We start from the raw sequence: 21,768 nt of genomic DNA on the forward strand, positions 1-21,768 counted from the left end.
CCCTTGTGCTACTCTCATGGGCCCCTTCCTGTGAATGATATATGGGTTGTAGAACCTGTCCCACACCCTAGGAAAGGAGAGCTAAATCATTCATGCTACCATGTCAATACTTATAATCACTTCTCTTTGTTCTGGAAGATCTAGGATGTTGAGATGTGAGGGACTAAATTTTAAAAAGTCTGTTTTGAACTTTCATTTGGCTCTTTCGCAGCATGAAGCCTGAAGTTTTTATTGTTGAAACGTGATGGCAAGGCCAGCTCAGGTCCATCAATAATGTATCCAGAGGTGTTTCAAATGTGGCCTAGAGGATGGATTGGGAAAAGACACTAGGGGCCTGATTTATGAAAAGTTAGCGCCAACTTTACGTCATTTTTTGATGCAAAGGCGGCGCTAACGTTTCATAAATCAGGCCCCTAGGGTTTTTAAACACTTCCCATATGGTGATACATTGAGTAATTTAGTCAATTGTCAGACAATAATTTATATTTTCCTACTTTCACAGGTACGTGCTAGGTGAGTAGTGCAGCAGATTTTTATCCTACTTTACTCTGCTTTGTCCCTGTTACACATTTCAGAATTGTAGCAAATTGCATAAGCGATCACAATCTGGATATGGATTATTTAAAAATTAACGGTTTGAGAATGAAATGGAATAAAGTAGACCCAGGCATATTCCTTGGAACCAAAATTATTGAAAAAAGAGAGGAGATCCTGACATGCTTGACACTAGAAACAAACCCAGCATCTAGTTTTGATAATTTTGATAATTATCAATCTATGTCCGACATGCTCATATCTAGGAAACACATTATTCTCCTCCTTTATATAGATGGTTTGATGCTTATTGTTCATATTCACACAGGCACCTGGAAGCGGCTCCTAATGATACTCCCCATAATGTCATGCCATATAGTAAGCAAGACAGGAATACAAGGCAGTCTTAGTGCAAAGGAAATAGGACATTAGAAGATCTCCATGGGAAGATCTAGAAGCCACAGTCAATTGTAGGGACACTAGAAAGGTCTGGGAAGTTATAAACCGCCCATTTGTTTCAGAAGGAATAGTCTTAAAGATAGAATGCCACTTTACTGCTGAACTTTGGGTAGCCCATTTTGAAATGGTTTTTGCCCCACATGGTGCCTTAGATGATGATACTACCCGAACTTTAGTTACTCAAGGAAAGATGCAAAAGTTAAATAATTCAAATGAAGTCTCTGAAGTTATGAATGCTATTAATAAGAGTACAGCTGGCAGGGCTCCAGGATCTGTCAGTGTTCGTGGGATGTATTTTAACAGGATGTGGTGTTTTGGGCCCTATTTCTTATGAATGTATTTCAAGTGTCATTTAGGAGGGACTTACCAAGATTCGGAAGTAAAGCATAATAGTCCCAATTTTTAAAAAGGGTGACAGGAAACAGCTGAGCTGCTGTTGACCAATTTCATTGATTGATTCCACCATGAAAATATTGGGTCGTGTCCCTTTATCAAGACTTGATGACTGGGTAGAACAAAAACATTTTCTATTTGACTTGCAGTAGGGCTTTAGCCTTTGACACTGTAAATTGCACAAAACTGTGGTCGATGCTGGTAAAGATGTGTGTTGAACTTGCTTTAGTCGACCTGCTCAGGTGTTTACGCAAGGATACAGTGATAAAAGTATGCTACGCCTGGGTGGGGAGTGTTCACCCACTGTAAGTTCAAATGGGGGACTGAAACAAGGCTGCAGCCTGGCACCATACCTGATATCAAGTGAACAAGAGCAATGACCTCTTGCAGGTCGGGAAGTACCCATTCTTTTATCCACATATAATGTGGTTCTCCTAGCAAGAACTGCGAATAGATTACAGATCATTTTAGATGTAGCCTTCTTTTGTGAAAGATCTTGACTTGAAAGTTAATTTGTCCTATTCCTTTACAGTGATTAGTAACCTAAAATGAATTAGGATGCACACTATAGGGGGGTGCTGAATCACTAAGGTAAGAGTGTTTGACTATTTAGGTATTACTTTTGACTCCGATATGAGATGGGGACATTTATTAAACAAGAGATCTCAATTGCTTGCAATGGCAAATGAAGCAATCTTTAGGTTTCTGCTAAACAAGGCCATAAACCAATAAAGAAAAGGCTGCAGCTATATAAATACAAAAGGATTCCAGTAGGTACTTACAGGCTGAAACTCTGGGAGTATATACATTCTGATAAAATTCAGAGGATTGGAAACAGCTTCCTAACCAGGCTACTTTCAGTCTCAGAAAGTTCTGCAACCATTATTTTTCAACTAGCAATGAGCTTTTTGGAGGACAGTGTACAAACTGCCCATTTATTATTTGGTATTTACCCAAAAATGGACTATTTTTATGCTTATCCTAAAATACTCTGTTGCCATTGATAATACGACTAAGGTCCTGATTACGAGTTGGCAGTCTTGGTACGGCTGTGGTGGTGGCGTCCGATTCACCGCCGTACTGTTGGCGGGCCGATCGCCGTATTATGATACATGTGGTTACATAGAAGAAAGACCGCCACAGGACCGCTCACAGAGCCAGCAAATCTTGACCCTGGTGGCAACTGGATAGGCCAATGCATAAGTTGTAGGGGGAATGACCTGTGTTACAGCCAGAACATTTTTTAAGAGCCTTCCCACCATCGTGAGTGAGGCGGCCCAAGCACCACAGTTGAGCTGGCAGAAAGGGAAGGATATAAGGCAGAAAAACACCCGTACTCAGCTTTACACATCCTGTGCCATCATGGAGCCAATCGCATCCATACTTACGCTGCTAGTGCTGCTTGATGGCGCCCAAAACCGATTCTGTCACAGATGCAACTAATGACAAGCTAAACTCGTACCCATTTCCATCAACTCCACAGCAAGTAGATGCCCCGCCATGATCCTGGCAAGGGGTTTATGGTCCCTGGATCAAAATATTTTGTGGGTCTATGTTTAAAGTTGTGTTCAATGTATGACCCAATCACAGCTCTATGATGCCCTCTTTGGCCAGGTCACTGACACTGGCCTAGGCACACTCTACAAAAGTCGATATGTGTGCACATCTCATAATCAGAGACAGTGATGTGTGTATTTAATTGTGTCACAGAACAGCACCTCCTTATCAAAATTACACATATTAATCTATATGACACTCACACATTTTTCACTTGCTAGATCTTGTTGCAATATCAAAGATACATCTGTATGGATGTGTCATGAAAATGAAACACATCTTCTCTCCCACATCACATTTCAAGGTAATGTTAGGTAAATGGGATTCAAAATAACCAGTGCAAGAAACATTCAAAGGTCAAATGTAAAGATTCTCTGCAGATTAGGTTTGCTTCTACCAGGGAGACCCCTGGAAGACTGCTGCCCTGGCCAACAATCCACCAGTCCAGTTTGCACAGGATCTATGACTTTAAACATACCAGGTACAAACAAGAGCATAACCAAATGCCATGCATATGTGTAAATGTATAAATGAAAGTCATTCAAGCAAACACAGCAGTAACAGCATTTGTCACACAATTAAATAAAATAGGTGTGAGGTACACACACAAAAATTGACACATGTCCATTAAAATGTATACACATGTATGACAATTGAACAGCCTCCATGTGTGGAAAAACAAATCTCTAGCTTGCACACATTAAACACATATCCAACCTGCATCATAGGGAGAAATGCAACCCAATTTATGTTGATATTGGGCAAGTCAAAATGAAATACTTAACATATGAAATACCACCGATGTAATGTCAGCCCCAATTGGATTGGATTTCACCTCACATATCCATCCATTGAACATTTCCCCTTGTCCTGGGCGAATCCATTACTGTTTCCAAGGTTAGATCATACCAAACACATCAAATGGATCATCAATCGGGGTGAAACAAACACAATTGTAGTCATACATCCCAAGGTATCCATGAAAATCAAAATGGTAGAAAAAGTAATGGCGGGACTAGTGTGTAACAAAACTAGCAATTTTGTTTTATTCTAAACAATTAAAACATGTAATAATGTAAAGGCCAATAGCCCATCCAACATAACAATGTGTGGTCCAGCACACTGCAGTGCCACTATACTTGCCTCTCATGACACTGCCATGGGAACCTCTACAGGAGGGAGGATCCAGTGGGCAGTTCAGGCACCTCAATGATGTCACTTGGGAGGGGTGCGTGTCGGTTTTGGGATGGGTGGGCTTAGTTTTTGGAGGGATAGTCCTGACTTTAGGAGGGGTGTCCTTTGTTTTGTGAGGTGTGGTCCTATCTGTGGGAGGGGTGTCCTTTGTTTAAGAAAGGGTTTCATTTTTCTGTGGACTATGGCAGGGTTTAGTGGTGGGGGATCAGGTTTCACAGGGGAGGATATGTATGTGGAAGGGATAGGTTGGAGTGTGGAAGAGGTCCTTTTGGCTTTGGGAAAAGGGTAGTTTTGAAAGGTTAAGGGCAAGGGCAAATAACAAATGTTCCTTGGAAAATAGTTAGGATGTGTGCAGGATTAAGGGTTTGGAGTTTGAGGGAGTGGAAGTGTCAGGACATGGTGGGGTTGTGTTTGGTGCTGGCCTCTTTGTGTCGGAAGTATCATGTTTGTGTTCTGCAGGTGTTTGTTGTGTGGGTAAGTGTGAGCATTTGCATTTTTTTGTGGTGTGTGATGTGAATGTGAGGGGTTTGCTGGGCGTGGTGAAGGGGTCTGCTGGTGTGGGTGTGGGTGTGGTGTTTGTGGGAATGCTGGGGGTGGTAGATCAGTCTGTGGGTGTGGGTGTGGTTTCTGGGGGAATGCTGGGAGTGATGGAGGAGTCTATGGGTGTGATGTCTGGGGGAATGTTAGGGTGGTGGAAGGATCTGTGGTTGTGGGTGTGGTGTCTGGGGGTATGTTGGGGATGATGGGTGGGACTGTGGGTGTGGGTGTAGTGTCTAGAGGTATTTTGGGGACGGTGGATGGGTCTTTGGTTGTGGGTGTGGTGTCTAGGGGCATGCTCGGGTGGTGGTGAGGGGGTGAAGGTCTGGTAAGTGGTTTTGTATATGTGTATTTTTGTGTGGCGCTTGGGACTTTTGAGGTCTTTGCATGCCTATGTATGAGTGTGCTTCAGAAAGGTATGGGAATAAGGCAATTGGATGGGGAAGAAGCAGGAGGTGGGGTGGAAGTTTGGGATGGGTGGAAGGCTGCTGTGAAGAGGAGGCCAGAGCCTGAAAAGAACTGCAGATGTCTTCCAGGTTGGCCACCATCTGCTGCAGATGGCTGCCGTGTACCTGTATGGCATTCAATAGTGCCATCGTACCCACATAGATGTTTCTCAGGAGGTCAATAGCCTCCTCACTCAGGGCAGTGGGCATAACAGGGGCAGGGGGTGAGGTGCTTGGAGTGAAGGAGACATCTCCCCTCTTAGGTGAAGGGGCCTGGCCAACTGGGTTGGGAGCATCGGGGAGGGTGGAGATTGTAGTGTGGGTAGCAGCCAAGGATGGTGTAGGAACTGGTCCTGTGTATTCTGCCACAACTAGAGAGTGTTCACTAGAGCTTGACTCTGATGATGGACATTTAGTCTGTGTCCTCTGTGGCACCCCCACACCCTCTAGGTCACTGGGCCCCTCTGTGTCTGTTGTGTCACAGGCAGAGAAACCATGGCCAGCTGCTTCCCCACAGATGTCAGCCCTGTCTCCTCCACTTGTCTGGGATAATACTAAAATTACAAATACAAATAGGTTTATTGCATATGCCAGAACACACTTGACCAACAGCTTTGATAAAGGAACAATATTAAAATGTACAGTAGACCCCAGCTACAAGGTCCACTTAAGTGCTTCAACATTTGACAGACCACATGCATGCATGCTACATGACCTGTGAACAATTTCTCAAAGTAAAGTCATAATCAGATAGCGCCAATCGCATGAGTGAAGTTGTCATATCACAAAACCCATGTATCAAGTAGGAGACTTCATCACCTTGAATAGTGTGGCTCTTTTAGCATACCTAGGTAACCTGATCTTATCAAATTGTATGGCAATGCATATTCATTCCTACAGATTTCACACAAGGCCCTGCAATCAGTAAATGTTCATATACCTAATACCACACCATGATGAAATGATGGTCAACTTATATAGCTATGTTGCAGCAATATGTACAGTGGCAGGAATAAGGTGACATGGAAAAACTCATGTCACACTGTTGAAACTTCCCCATGGTAATGTCCTAATACATCAATTTTCAGAATAGTTTAATGAAAGTTGCAATTATGTAGCTCCGCTATGTATCACATGTTGCACAGAAAAGTATACTGGAGGTAGTCTGGGCAAAATGTCTGGAAGATTTGCCTACAAATATCTACAACCTAATGAATCAGCAAGACCTAGAGAAACCCCCATTCCAGACTGGTACTGGTGAGAACACTATTCTTACATTGCATAACTAAAAGCCAATAGTCAATTGAAGATTGTCGAGGCTCAGGGAATCTCCATTACCCTGATAAGGGGGTTTAAGTTGTTTCCTAATGGGAATGCACACCTCTATACCTTTTTCATGCAAACACAAAATCCATTATATTACTGAGTGTAGACACATATGATTACAACATTTCTACATGTCACTCCTTCATGCTTGCCAACAGTCAGTGAATGGACCTTCACAAATAAACATCTGCATATCACCTAGCTGAATTTTTCCAAATCAATCCCATGGAAATTCACATTGTGAGAAATTACTGAAGGTGTACCTGTCATGCCCTTCATTGCTTCAGCAATTGGGCCTGACTAATGACATTGAGTAATAACTTAGAGTATGTGTGACCCACCAACCAATGTTTACACGCTCCTGTCGGTGATAACACATGAACTCTATACCCGTCACATATAACTATTTTACAATACAGTTGGGCCTACACACACATTGGTAATGAAATCAGACATCAGCCTATGAAGGCATGTTGATAATGTGTGAAACAGTAGTGCAAATGATACTATGAAAGTAAAAGGCACACATGCCTACATGCAGGCACTAATACTGATGGAACCAGTGATGTTTGCTATCTCATGTAATTGTACATTCCCCACTTACCAAGGGAAAGTATTGCTCAGTGACTGAACCCAAAGTCTCCTATGTTACATGTAAGAGGAACACCATCATAGGAGACACAGTAGTGAGGTAGCGTCACTCTTGAAACACTGACGACAAGTGGCCTGTTGGGTACAAATGTCACCAGCAGCATCGAACAACATGAGCTGATTAATCACTGTACTCAGCCATGTCTCTGCTCAAGATAGTAAATTGGTAGTGGACAGGACTCTGCTGTGTTCTTGGTCATAAGGACAAGAGGCAAAGCACATCAGCATGCACCTACTACCAGACCTACACAAACAATTAAATTTCTTGTGCATCGCACATGGCAACCCCCAATACTGATGGAGCAAATTTGGCAATGCAACGTGTATGACTCTGGCCAGGACTCACCCCCTTGTAGCTGCTGTGAGTCCTTTAACCGTGCATCAATCTTGGGTCGGCCACTGCCAGTATGTGCACCATTATGGGGGTCAGGGTTCAGTGCATCCCATACATGTTGGGAGGAGAGCCCCAGCTGGACCTCCGTGATCTTCAGGGTCCAGCGTCTCAGGTCCTTCCACCTTTTCCGGCAATGGATGCTACACAGGCAATAGATCCCCAGGGTCCGCACCCTCTGGGCAATAGCTCTCCAAATGGCTTGTTTCTGATGGGCGGTGGCCTGTATGGATGCAGTAAATGAATAGACAGATCATAATTGCATATTTTAAGCTATCTGTTTGGGTAACACACATTTTGTATACACCTATTTTTCATTTTTAAAACATTGCATGTGTAATTCTCACATGCTGAAAAGTATAGGGACATAAATACACACTTTTGCAGTCATCCGGTGAGGATCCTGAACCCTGGTCAAGGCCTACACTGACTAAGCCAGCCTACTATCATCATGTAGGCCATGACAAACCGACATGTATTGTGGTGTGTGTTACTATGAAACACAAAACATGATTGTGACCTCCTGAAGGGTAAACTACTTGTGCTTGATTGTACAGACAACTTTTACAGCCAGGCCTATTGACTTGTTGCATATGGTTCATAGAGGCTATGTATAGGCTACATCCTAAGACTTAGGTCACAATGAAAGGCCTGGCTTCCTCTCTGGGAATGTGAGGACATGTGGACTACTTAATGGAATATCATACTACGTCTGATTAAGTTTCAGTGGTATGCACAGGCACCATGGGACCACCTTTTACCATATGTGGTACTGTTACAGAGATTACATTCAACATACCATGGTATGATTTGTTTGATTGGGTGAATACAGCAAAGCTGCCTCTCATTAGTAAATGTCACATATTGACAATGTGGGTCAATGGAAAGATGTACCAGGTCAGGGGGTTACCTCGGTCACCACTCCAAATGGAGTCTATGTAAAAACATTCAGGGCTACTAATGGTTTAGAAGACTCATTTTGGGAACATCCAAGGATCTGCAGATCTACATGGAGAATACATTTATATCAATTGTATTGCCACAGTAACCCTGCCCCAGTTTGTGCCATGGCCATAACGGTCAAAACTCTTTGTCATTCCTTGTTATCCACAGGCTGAGCATACTGAACCCACATGAACATGATTTTCCATCACTTCAATACATAAAAGTGTATTTTGTGGCCACCCAATATGTTAACTCAAGGTTGTGTGGGACTCTGAAGGAGTAAGAGAGGTTTAAATAGCTTTCAGAAAACAGTTTGGCAAGGCCTGATCTGGGCTGAGTGATATGTGGGACTGTACACATAACTAGCACCCCCCTTAATTGCTTCTAACAGATACATACCAAGCTCATGCTTTAATGAAAATACATTTATTTTCCCATTTACCATTATCTGATCATCAAATACATCATAGATAACCTGAAAAGTATACTTGCATAGATATGTGAATGCAACACAAGGAGGTTCTAGGGCTTATCACACATCACACAACACAATGGTGACTTTAAATACTTAAAGTACAGGGCTCCACAATCTATTACTTTTTCGTCCTATGTATGGACTGCAAAATGTAGCTACAGTAATCTAAAAATCTCTCTGGAACTCAAAGGTACATTGTAGCCTTTGAGAAAGGAAAGGATGTTGTTGAAGAGACTAAAAGGCTTGTTTCTGATGGGCGGTGGCCTGTATGGATGCAGTAAACGAATAGACCGGTCATAATTGCATATTTTAAGATATCTGTTTGCGTAACACAAATTTTGTATACACCTATTTTTCATTTTTTAAACATTGCATGTGTAATTCTCACATGCTGAAAAGTATAGGGACATAAATACACACTTTTGCAGTCATCCAGCGAGGATCCTGAACCCTGGTCAAGGCCTACACTGACTAAGCCAGCCTACTATCATCATGTAGCCCATGACAAACCGACATGTATTGTTGTGTGTGCTACTATGAAACACAAAACACGATTGTGACCTCCTGAAGGGTAAACTACTTGTGCTTGATTGTACAGACAACTTTACAGCCAGGCCTATTGACTTGTTGCATATGGTTCATAGAGGCTATGTATAGGCTACATCCTAAGACTTAGGTCACAATGAAAGGCCTGGCTACCTCTCTGGGAATGTGAGGACATGTGGACTACTTAATGGAATATCATACTACGCCTGATTGAGTTTGTGTGGTATGCACAGGCACCATGGGACCACCTTTTACCATATGTGGCACTGTTACAGAGATTACATTCAACATACCATGGTATGATTTGTTTGATTGGGTGAATACAACAAAGTTGCCTCTCATTAGTAAATGTCACATATTGACAATGTGGGCCAATGGAAAGATGTACCAGGTCAGGGGGTTACCTCGGTCACCACTCCAAACGGAGTCTATGTAAAACATTCAGGGCTACTATTAGTTCAGAAGACTCATTTTGAGAACATCCAAGGATCTGCAGATCTACATGGAGAGTACATTTATATCAATTGTATTGCCACAGTAACCCTGCCCCAGCTTCTGCCATGGTCATAACGGTCAAAACTCTTTGTCATTCCTTGCTATCTACAGGCTGAGCATACTGAACCCACAGGAGCATGATTTTCCATCACTTCAATACATAAAAGTGTATTTTGTGGCCACCCAATATGTGAGCTCAAGGTTGTGTGGGACTCTGAAGGAGTAAGAGAGGTTTAGATAGCTTTCAGAAAACAGTTCGGCAACGCCTGATCTGGGCTGAGTGATATGTGGGACTGTAAACATAACTAGCACCCCCCTTAATTGCTTCTAACAGATACATGCCAAGCTCATGCTTTAATGAAAATACATTTATTTTCCTATTTACCATTATCTGATCATCAAATATATCATAGATAACCTGAAAAGTATACTTGCATAGTTATGTGAATGCAACACAAGGAGGATCTAGGGCTTATCACACATCACGCAACACAATGGTGACTTTAAATACTTAAAGTACAGGGCTCCACAATCTATTACTTTTTCGTCCTATGTATGGACTGCAAAATGTAGCTACAGTAATCTAAAAATCTCTCTGGAACTCAGAGGCACATTGTAGCCTTTGAGAAAGGAAAGGATATTGTTGAGCAGAGTAAAAGAATTATATGAGATAGTTACCTGTTCCTCTGATGAGCCATAGAGCTGACCATATAGGGAAGAACCTCTTAAACAAGCTTCTCGTCTATAGAGAGGACAGAGGCCCTCTCACTTGCTTGGCCTGGCCTGATTGCTCCCAAAGGTGGCAGACAGCAGTTAAAGTGGAGGAGGTGTGGATAGCAGCAGTGTTGAGAGGCAAGTGATTTTTCAAACCACAGCATACATGTACGCCACGTACGTCGTCACCAGTGTAGACAGGCACAGCCATTGGCCCACAACTGTCATAGTCAACAACGTTAGCCTCTGGCTGTGTCTGCTGTGGATGAAACCACCCACTGTGTTTTTGACTACCGCCAGCTGCCGCAGCTTCCAAACGTCCAATATACGAGGTCAGGCATCCACCATTTTAGTGGTTGGAACTACAGTGTTGGTGACTGGTAAATGCGTCACTATCACTACAAACTTGTTGTAACATGTTTAGGTATGTACTACTCCACTGATCTGTAATATATGTTACACGATCATCAGTGTAGTGCATTATTAGGCCTAAACTCTATATAATCGTGGTGTGCTGTACTGTGACACTATTTTGGGGGAACAAAACAAACTTTACAATATCAAGGTGCTTATGAGAAACATTTAGGTGTCTAATGTGCACATATATGTTGTAGACAATGGGGATTATAGCTGTATTTTAGACAATTGTTATGTGAAATGTGTGTAATGCTTTTTCAGCCAGTTATGTTTTGGCACATAGTTTGTGGGTTATTCATCATATATGTTACTCTGGACACTGTGACCATTGTTCCAATTTATTTGATTCTACACAGAGGTACCCTGGGAGAAGGAGGAGACAACAACCTCCAGTGTACCACCCATTTCCATACCTTCAGACCATGGAAGAAAGGGATGTTTTAAAGATGTTTCATCTGAATAGGCAAACAATCCAAGAATGATGTTGGCAGTTGGAGCCTGATCTCATGCCTCAAAACACTAATCCGACATGTATCCCACCTAATGTGAGGCTCATGGCAGTATGGTATTGTCTGGCCACATGATCCTTTCAATATACAGTGGCTATATCTAGTGCTATGTCACAACCTATGTTCAGTAGTGTATTAAATGATGTGCTTTCAGCAATGATGAACCGCTTTTACAGCTTTATCAGGTTCCCCAGAATTGAGGATTTAGCCAATGTGAAGGTTAACTTCTATGGATTTGGTCACCTCCCACAGGTGGTTGGAGCCATTGATGGCACCCATATTGGATTAGTACCAGCACAAGCCAGTGAACAAGTTTATCAAATCAGGAAGCACTTCCAGTCTATCAGCATGCAAGTGGTCTGCATGCCAGATTTGTATATTTAAAACAACTGTCCCTGGTTCCCAGGTTCAGCCCATGATTACTTCAGACTGCGGAACAGCACCATATCCCAGCTAATATCACAACTATAACTGGAGAGGGTCTGGCTTGTTGTCAAGTACGATCTGTCCTATCTTTATGTGTGCAATGTGAGCTGCTATATTTAAAAAGTGTGTGACTCATTGTAGCACTTATATCTTACTACAAAACAGGAGACTCAGCATATCCCAACCGTCCTTGGTTGTTAACACTCCTGAGGAAACCAACTACTCCAGGGGAAGTCTGCTTCAATGAGGCCCATTGAAGAACAGGGCAGCCACTGGAGCAGGCTTTTGGACTCCTGAAGGCCATATTTTGCTGTCCGGACAAGACTGGGGGAGCCTTCCACTACTCACCGCGAATGGCGTGTCAAATAACTGTGGCCTGCTGCATGCTCCAAACATCACCCTGCGATGGAAGATCCCTTACATCACAGAGGATGGAGAGCCTAAAGTGCCACCAGGTGAGAATCCTGAAATGCCAAATGATGACAATAGTGGTGAAGAGGAAAGAGCCGACCTGCCACAAGATCTTTTCAACAGTTTCTTATCATGACTGTAAGTTATGAGATGTCATGACTGTCTATTCAATCACCGCTTGTTCTGATGATGTTTATTGGAAACGTTAGGAAGCTGAAGTTTTGGCCAATTCTGACCAAGCGTGTTTGGTAAGGAAGGTTTTGAGCCATACTCATTTTGTTAATGCTGCTTTGCTTCGGTCAGATTTTTTTGTCAGGGACCTGCTTCTGCAGACTTTTGCCATGTGAATTGTGTCATATGTATGGTTTCATAGCTAATCTCTTTGATTTGGCATTTTTTAAGTACCCTCACCATGGCATCTTCATTTGGACATTTCAGAGTTGTGACATTAGCAGTTATTTGATACTGTTGGGACATACGAATGGGACATGGATTATTTCTGGGAATATATGTCACACAGTTTGGGTGTACAAAACCTGTGCCAAGACTGCTTGCACAGTGATAGGATGGAAGTTAAGGAGACTCAATTTGACGTGTACCTTGTCTTGGGGTGGCCATAACGCATTCTGTGTGTCATCATGTTTTAAGACAATATGTAGTTGTAGGCCCAAATCAATTTATTTTCCCTTCTCATTGGCTAACTACTCCTTTTGTATGAACTGTATGTAGCTGTGGATGTGTGTCATTGTTGTAGGCCAAAGTGCTTGTGGCACATCATTTGTTTGTGACATACCACCAGATGCAGATGCACTGGACTGTAATGACCCTGCGATCAGAAACCATTGTCCTGCCATCTGTCTGAGTCTTCATTTACATGATGTAGGATTCCTTTGGTGAGGTACGTGATATGGCTCCAGCTGATTGCGCAGACAAATGTAATTTTTGCCTGTTCTACAGGACAAATGTCTGACATATCCCTTCCTTCCATGTTCTTTAGGTCTGTACCTGTAAATGTGATCACTTAAACAGTATAATTGAGTCATGTATGATTTGCTATGTTTCTGACATCTTGCCAGACTATGATTTGAACCATGTAAAAAAAATGTTATAAGACAAGACACTTGGTCTGACATGGTTGGTGTGACATGGTTGTGATCCTGAGCTAAACATTGTGTACATGGAACATATCCATGCTTACACTGTTGCTTGTTTTGTCATTGTATAGTTCACATGGTTTTACATATCTACATTGCTAAATGTGAAATTTACTACAGCACACAAGTTTGTGATTCGTGAATCTGTTAAAGTGATAAAGTGGTAAAGGTGAAGACATACTTAGTGTAATAGCAAACATAAAAGAAAAGTGAAGTAGTCAATCATGGTGAACGAAACCATACTTGAAGATGCCAAAGTATCTGAAAGGGAAAGTCCACATTACTCCTTCCATCAGAAATGGAAAAGTGTCCAGATTTAGTCCACAGAGTGAATGTGTGACACACAATGGATGAAATTAAGGTTGAGGTATCTTGCTGGCAGTGATTGTGTCTTGCCATCTGCACTTCCTGGATTTTTACATTGATGTCCCCACTTGCAAGCATGGAGGGTTTCTGCTGCTGAAGGCAGGGGTGTCTGAAGGTGTTTCTTCCTCTCTCATGGCCTCTCTTCCTGTGGCTGCTGCAGAGGTAGATGGGGTTGATGTAGTTGCATTACAGGAAGAGGTAGATAGTGGTGGAAATGCCCTCCAGTGTTGTATAGATGTCAATCAGCACCCCTGTTAAGGAGCCCATGTTAGAGATATAGGCCTCCATCTGTTGGTACATGTCCCTCTGAAGCTGCTTCATTTCCTGGAGTTTGGTAAGTACATTGCCCATCACACCTTGGGACTCCTGTTACACACCCAAGACTCGGCTGATGGTATCCTGTTTGTGATTGGCTCCAGTGGCCTCACTCTGCTGACCCACAGTATCCTTCCCACTGACCCTACCCCCACGAGCATGTGCCTTTGGCCAAGGGTGCCCTTTCCAACTTAGTTATGCTCTCTCTGTGTCAGGGCTGGTGTTTTATACTTCAGGATCAAGGACTGGGGGGGGGGGCACAAGATTGGACTAGCGAGCCAGATACACAGATTAGGGGGGCTGGTGTTGACTGAGTTGTTGTTGCAGCTGGGGTGGGAGGTGTTCCTGTGGGCACGGTGGGACTCAATGTTGCCATCTGCCCAGGCTGACCAGTTGTTCCAGGTCTGTCATCCACGTCCACAAGCCCAGGGGTGTTGTAATTACTGAGGGCTTCATCTAGGGGGGAGAGGGAGTCTGTTCGGTGGAGAATCTCTTCCCAAGTTTCAGTTGAGGAGACAGAACACCATCAAGCTAAGTAGGCAGACATGTCTCTGAGTAGAGCATTATATGTAGATTGCTCAGTCAATGAGAAGTAAACATCAGTTATGACATGGCAAACAAGTGAAAATGGGCAAGAGCACAATGGCCTCTTGTTTTGAATTACAGAAACAGGCCTTCATTGCAGTTGTAGTCATGTCACTTTCAGAGCAACCCCTGACCTGATTTCCAGGTCGGGAGAAGCTCCCCGCGCCGCACAGCTCCACCGTTGTGCCCGCATCCCTCTCCCCGCCCTTGCAGCTGCTACTGTGAGTTTGAGGCCCTCCTCCACCCACAGGCCCGTCTGCGCCTCATCTCTGGTGGTCCAGTAGTGCCGTAAGTTTGTCTGTCTGTTTGCCTTGTGTCTGTCTTTCACTTTCTTTTTTCACTGCTTCTCTGTTTTTCTTGCCCGGTTTTTTGTGCCTTTTCCTCTATTTTTCTTGCTCTAAGGCTTCCCCCGTGGTTTCCCCTGCTGCTAGGTCCCCCGCGGAACCCCTCTGTTGCGCGTTCATTCGCACTTCCCTCCCGCCTCCCAGCTGCTCCTCCCTCCCAGCTCCCCCTCTTAATGGCGGCTGTTTGCGAGGCAAGCCCGTCTGCGCCCGTCCGCGCCTGGACTGCACCCAGCGCTAGTCCCTCTGGCCGCCGAGATCCCCCCGCCACCCGACGCCACAATGACACCAACTCCCTCCATGCCCTCAACACCCGCCGCTCTACTACCTGCTTCCAGACCTCACCAAAGCTCGCCCACGGACCCTTCTCCTGCCAGAGCTGCCACTTCTCCACCCTCCGGACCACCACCTCACCCGCAAGAACTAGACTCAACCACCTCAGGTGCATCCTTCTCAACACCCGCTCCATCCATAAGCACAACATCGAGTTTTGGGACCTTCTCGTCTCCTCCTCTCCGCACATCGCATTCCTGACAGAGACCTGGCTGGACCCATCCTCAGCTCCCGACATCGCCATAGCCATCCCAGATGGTCACAAGATCACCCACAGAGACCGCACCAACAGACCGGGAGGAGGGATCACCATCATCCACAGGAGCACCATCAGAATCTCAACCAACACCGAAGACACCCTCAGCAGTGCCAAACACATGCACTTCCAAATCCACATCGACCCCAAGACCACACTCAGGGGCACCCTCATCTACAGACCCCCCGACCTCAGTTCAGTGACTCCATCGCCGACATCACCAGCGCTCAAGCCCTAGCTTCTACAGATTACATCCTCCTCGAGGACCTGAACTTCTAACTTGAAAACACCAATGACAGCAACTCGATCTCCCTGCTCGACAACCTCACCAACCTCAGACTCAATCAACTCGTTATATCTCCCACCCATTCTGCCGGACACACACTCGACCCCATCTTCTGCGCCAGCAGACACATCACATTCAGCCACACCATCGAACTCCACTGGACTGACCAGCCAGCTGGAACAAGATCACCAAGGACCAGCTGATTTCTGCCCTCGCCCGAGCCCCACCAGCTGACTCTACTGACGCCGACTCAGCCTCCCGCAACCCCAGGCAATGGATCGAAGACTGGGCAATACTCTTGCCTTGTTAAAAAAACCCTCGCACAACCGCACCATCAGTAAGGCCACCTGGTTCAGCACACACCTCCGGACCTCCAAACAGGTCTGCCGCAAAATTGAGAGGAAGTGGTACCAGGAAAAGACACCAGCCACCCACACAGCCCTCAAGAACACCATTCGCAAGTACCACCAGCTCATAAGAGCCTCCAAGAGATTGTCCTTCAAGGAACGTATCGATAACAACGCGCACAACAGCAAAGAGCTCTTCAACATCGTAAAGGAACTCTCCAACCCCAACTCCAGCACCAACTACATCCCACCTTCGCAAGACCTCTGTGTCTCCCTCGCCACCTTCTTTCACCGCAAGATCACTGACATCCACGACAGCTTCAACAACATGACCTCACTAGCAGCCACCAACAACTCTGACTCATCGTCCCCCAACCACATCAACCTCCTGCTCTCCTGGACACACGTGAACGACGCCTACACCATCAAAGTAATTGAACACCATTTATTCCGGCTCTCCATCTGACCCCTGTCCGCACTACGTCTACAACAGAGCAAGCTCCATCATCGTCCCCCAATTCCGTTTGATCATCAATAGCTCCTTCGAGACCACCACTTTCCCGGAAAGCTGGAAGCATGCCAAAATGGACGCCTTACTCAAGAAACCCCAGGCGGACCACAAGGACCTAAAAAACTACCGGCCCATCTTGCTGCTTCCATTCCCGGCAACGGTACTCGAGAAAATCGTCAAGAGGCAACTGTCCCACCACCTGGAGGAAAACAACACTCTGGACCCATCTGAATCCGGCTTTCGCAGCAATCACAGCACGAGACTGCCCTCATCGCAGCAACCGATGACATCTGCACCCTCCTTGAAAAAGGCAAAGCAGCAGCCCTCATCCTCCTAGACTTCTCCACCGCCTATGACACCATCTGCCACCATACCCTGCGCAAACGCCTCCATGACGCAGGGATCCGTGACAAGGCGCTGGTCTGAATCACCTCCTTCCTCACCGACAGAACACAGAGAGTCTTCCTCCCACCATTCCTATCTGAAGCCACCAAGACCATCTGCGGCGTACCACAGGGCTCCTCCCTCAGCCCAATACTTTTCAACGTCTACATGGCACCGTTTGCCAAAATTTTTCGATCTCACAACCTCAACATCATCTCTTACGCCGACGACACCCAGCTGATCCTCTCCCTCACCAAGTTCCCCGCCACAGCCAAAACCAACTTCCATGAGGGAATGAAGGCCGTCACCAACTGAATGAAGAAAAGTCGACTAAAACTTAACTCAGATAAGACAGAGGTCCTCATCTTTGGCCGCACCCCCTCCGCTTGGGACGCCTAAAGTGGCCACCCTCACTGGAAGCTGCACCAACGCCCACCAACCAGGGCCGCAACCTATGTTTCATCCTTGACTCATTGCTCTCCATGACTCAACAAGTCAACGCTGTCTCGTCCTCCTGCTTTAACACCTTTTGCGTGCTCCACAAAATCTACAGATGGATCCCTGCCGAAACCAGAAGGACGGTTACCCAGGCCCTCATCAGCAGCAGACTGGACTACGGCAACGCTCTCTATGCGGGAACCACGGCAGCTCTCCAGAAAAGACTGCAACGGATACAGAACGCCTCTGCACGCCTCATCCTCAACATCCCCCACCACAGCCACATAAAAGCCCACCTGAGAAACCTACAAAGCACTCCACAATGCTGGACCAGCATACCTCAATGATTGTCTCACCTTCTACGCCCGAACTGGCAGCTCCACTCTGCCGAACACGCCCTCGCCACCATCCAACGCATCCACAGGACAACATCAGGCGGCATATCCTTCTCCTACCTCGTAGCCAAGACCTGGAACACCTTCCCCATCCACCTACGGCAGACCAAGGACCTACTGACCTTCAGGAGACTCCTCAAGACCTGGCTGTTCGAGCAATAGCAGCTCCCCCCTCTCAAAGCGCCTTGAGACCCTCACGGATGAATAGCGCGCTCTCAAATACACTGATTGATTGATTGAATGCTTGACTTTCTAACTCCAAACACTAGTCAAATGGCAAACTCCATGATAAGTGAACATCAGTTGTGACATGGAAAACGTGGGAAAATGGGAAATAACATAATAGCCACTTGTTTTGAGTTAAAGAAACGGGTCCTCATGGTAGCTGTAGTCATGTCACTCTCTCCTTCCCAACACTTAACAAAAGGTTAGTCCTACAACTGTTGCCAAACTGCTGTTAGGCTTGACCAAATATTTACATATTGACACATACCATGGGTCCTGGGATGCTATTTTACTATTAACACACTTACAAACCTGTTGGCATGTAATGGAGATTGAACATGTGATGTTATATAAAAACAATATACATTGACAATCTAATGTCTCCGATACTTTGGGTATTGCATGTTAGGAAAGTAAATAAACAACACAATGGCAAAGCTGATGCTTTGCGACAGTGATTGAAGTGCAACTTACCAAATCCGCTCCCCCATCTTCTCTTGGCAAGCCCCAAGAATGCAGGATGGCCAAGACATTTTCATCCCAGGAAAAAAGTTGTAATGGGATGCCAGGAGGACTACAACCAGTCTTCTGGGACTCCAAGTGTTGCTTGTAGTCTAGAGAATGCACTTTCAGCCTTAGGCCATTCCACATCTTCCTAATTTCCTCATTTGTGCAGAAGACAGTGCCTGCAGCATTCACTCTGTTGACTACCCTTTGCCACATTTTCATTTTCTTAATATGAGTATATTGGATTTGGGCTCTAAACAATTGTGGCTCTACTCTTATGATTTCATCCATCATGACTGTCAACTCAGACTCAAATAAACGTGGACTGACATGACTGTAAATTAAAGTAGTGGGTGACAAGGGCTAAAAAAGCAAGACAAGTGATATTAGGAAGAAAAACAAGTGTGGGTAAAGTGTTACATGGGATAGATAAAAGCGATGCCTTATCTAACGAAAATAATACAATGATATGTGGTCTCTGCCTTGCTGTGCTGCAGTGGAGAGGAAAAAGATCATGGTCTGGGATGGGTTGTATTTTGTAGTGTGATATGCAGGTGTGTCCACTTGGCTAATGGATGTCAGCTGTGTTGTTATTGAATCCATCCAATGTGCACTTTCTGGTGCTTTGATGAGAGCTTGCCACAATGGCCTACTGCCGTCCAGAAACCACTGCAAGTGGAATGCAAGTACAACTGCACTTTAGTAATCGACCCAGTGGTTAGTCGCTGCCATGATGGCAACAGAGTATACACTGCCAACATTGCAGCCCGCCGCACCGCTGATGGTACCACGCTGTTGAGACGGTCGGCGGTTCAGGCTTCATACATCATAATATTTGGGGCGAGAGACCTCTGGTTCAGCTTTCTTCTTGGGAATTCTCAAAAAAAGGGTAGCAGCTGAGGAATCCATGTGAACATTGTGCAGTATGCTGCTTTAGACACCACTATAGGCATTGAACCATAACTAGTCTTGATTTGTTCTACTCGACATAGACTTTATCTTACTTGTCTTGATTTAGTCACATTTTCTTTGGGCTTTTCCATAATAAGGCAGTTGGTTTACTAAACTCCCAAGATGTCCTTTCGTTAACTTGTCTGCGGAGAGTCCTATGCACTTTATGTTGTTGTGTACCTTATAAAACAGTGCTTTCACGTTTCTTGCTCCCTATTTACACTTTGAAAGGATTACTAGTCAGAATGAAGAATTTAAAGCCTTCCAAAGACTGAAGTCACAAACTATCTGTTATGCAGTTAAATATTATATTCAAAACTCCCCAGCAATTAGGAAAAAGTACTAACTTTAGAAAAATAATTATATTTTAACTGTTCGGTTACCATATTTCATTGTTTTATTTTATAATTATTATCATGTACATTCAACAATAACTATATTTGCTCATGGAATAATATCTGTCTTTTTTATTTATAAAATGTTGCTTTTATTGATTTTATGTACTTTTATGGTGATAAGCCAAACAAAGAAAATTGACTGAGTGACTAAAGGAGTTTTGGGGTCCAGGTGTCAGGAATGTTCTGCCTTGTGAAATGTACTTTAATATTGTTTGTTTCAAAATTGCAAAACAATCACTACTCAGCTATTCTATGAAGTATGTTATTTTGGATTGAAGTAAAATGCACATATATTTCTTTGTTACTCTAAATATTACAAAGTAAGAAGGATAACAAAGGAATCTGTGAAAAACAAAATGAGTGGACTCTGTTAGAAATGGGGTCTTAGGTTGGCAGTCAGGTTACCCCCTGTCCAAGCAAGGACCCTCACTCTAGTCAGGGTATGTCACACACAATCCAAATTATCCTGTGCCCACCCTCTGGTAGCTGAACACTGAACAGTCAGGCTTAACTTTGAAGGCAATGTGTAAAGTATTTGTGCAATAAATCATGCAATAACACAGTACAGCACCACAAAAATACACCACACAGTGTTTAGAAAATTGTATATTATTCATCTGGTTAAATGCAGGTTTGATAAGTACAAGTTAAATTATCACTTCAGAGAATAAAAAGCAACAAGTGTCTCTTGCACGCACAATGTACCTGGTTTGCGTTCAAATGCTCCGCAAGGGACTGCAGAGGAGGGGATGCGTGGAAAATGGGGAGGTGTTTTATTGGTTTCTCCGGATGCACACAGACGATGGGTCAATAATTTTCCATGCAGGGAAGGCTTTGCGTCAATTTCCGGCAGGCAGACTTGGATCCTATTCAGGTTGCGGGGTTTTCGGACACTCTGGGGATGACGCAGAGCAATCATGGGTGTGCAGGATGAAGTCACAGGAGCTGCGTCGATCCGGTGGGCGATGCGTGTATATTTCTGTTGCACGGCAGGCGCTGCGTCGATTCTTCTCGCAGGAAGTCGGCCTTCATTGTTCTGGCTCGGCTTTGCGTTGATCCAGTGGCCCGTGTATTGAAGTTCCTGACGCAACGCTGGCGCTGCATTGATCTCCTCTCAGGGCTCCGGGCTGCATCATTGCGGTTCGGCGTGTGGTGCTTTTCTCACCACGATGCAGGCAGTGCATTGTTTCTTGCAGGCTGTGCATAACATTTTCGCCGTACAAGGAGTTATTTGCAGGATGAAGTATTTTTGGTCCTGAGACTGCAAGGAACAGGAAGCACGCTCTTTCCAAGCCCTTGGAAAGCACTTCTCAACAGAACCAGAGGGCAGCAAGGCAGCTGGGCAACAGCAGGGCAGCAGTCCTTTGCAGAAAAAACATCAGGTGAGTCCTTTGGGTAGCCAGGCAGTTCCTCTTGGCAGGTTGCAGGTTCTAGTTCAGGGTTTCTTCTCCAGTGGTATCTTGTCCAGAAGTGTCTGAGCTGGTAGGGTCAGAGGCCCTGTTTAAATACCCAAATGTGCCTTTAAAGTAGGGGAGACTTTAAAGAGTGGC

This window comes from Pleurodeles waltl, chromosome 12, assembly GCF_031143425.1.
Source record: "Pleurodeles waltl isolate 20211129_DDA chromosome 12, aPleWal1.hap1.20221129, whole genome shotgun sequence".
Classification (NCBI taxonomy): domain Eukaryota; kingdom Metazoa; phylum Chordata; class Amphibia; order Caudata; family Salamandridae; genus Pleurodeles; species Pleurodeles waltl.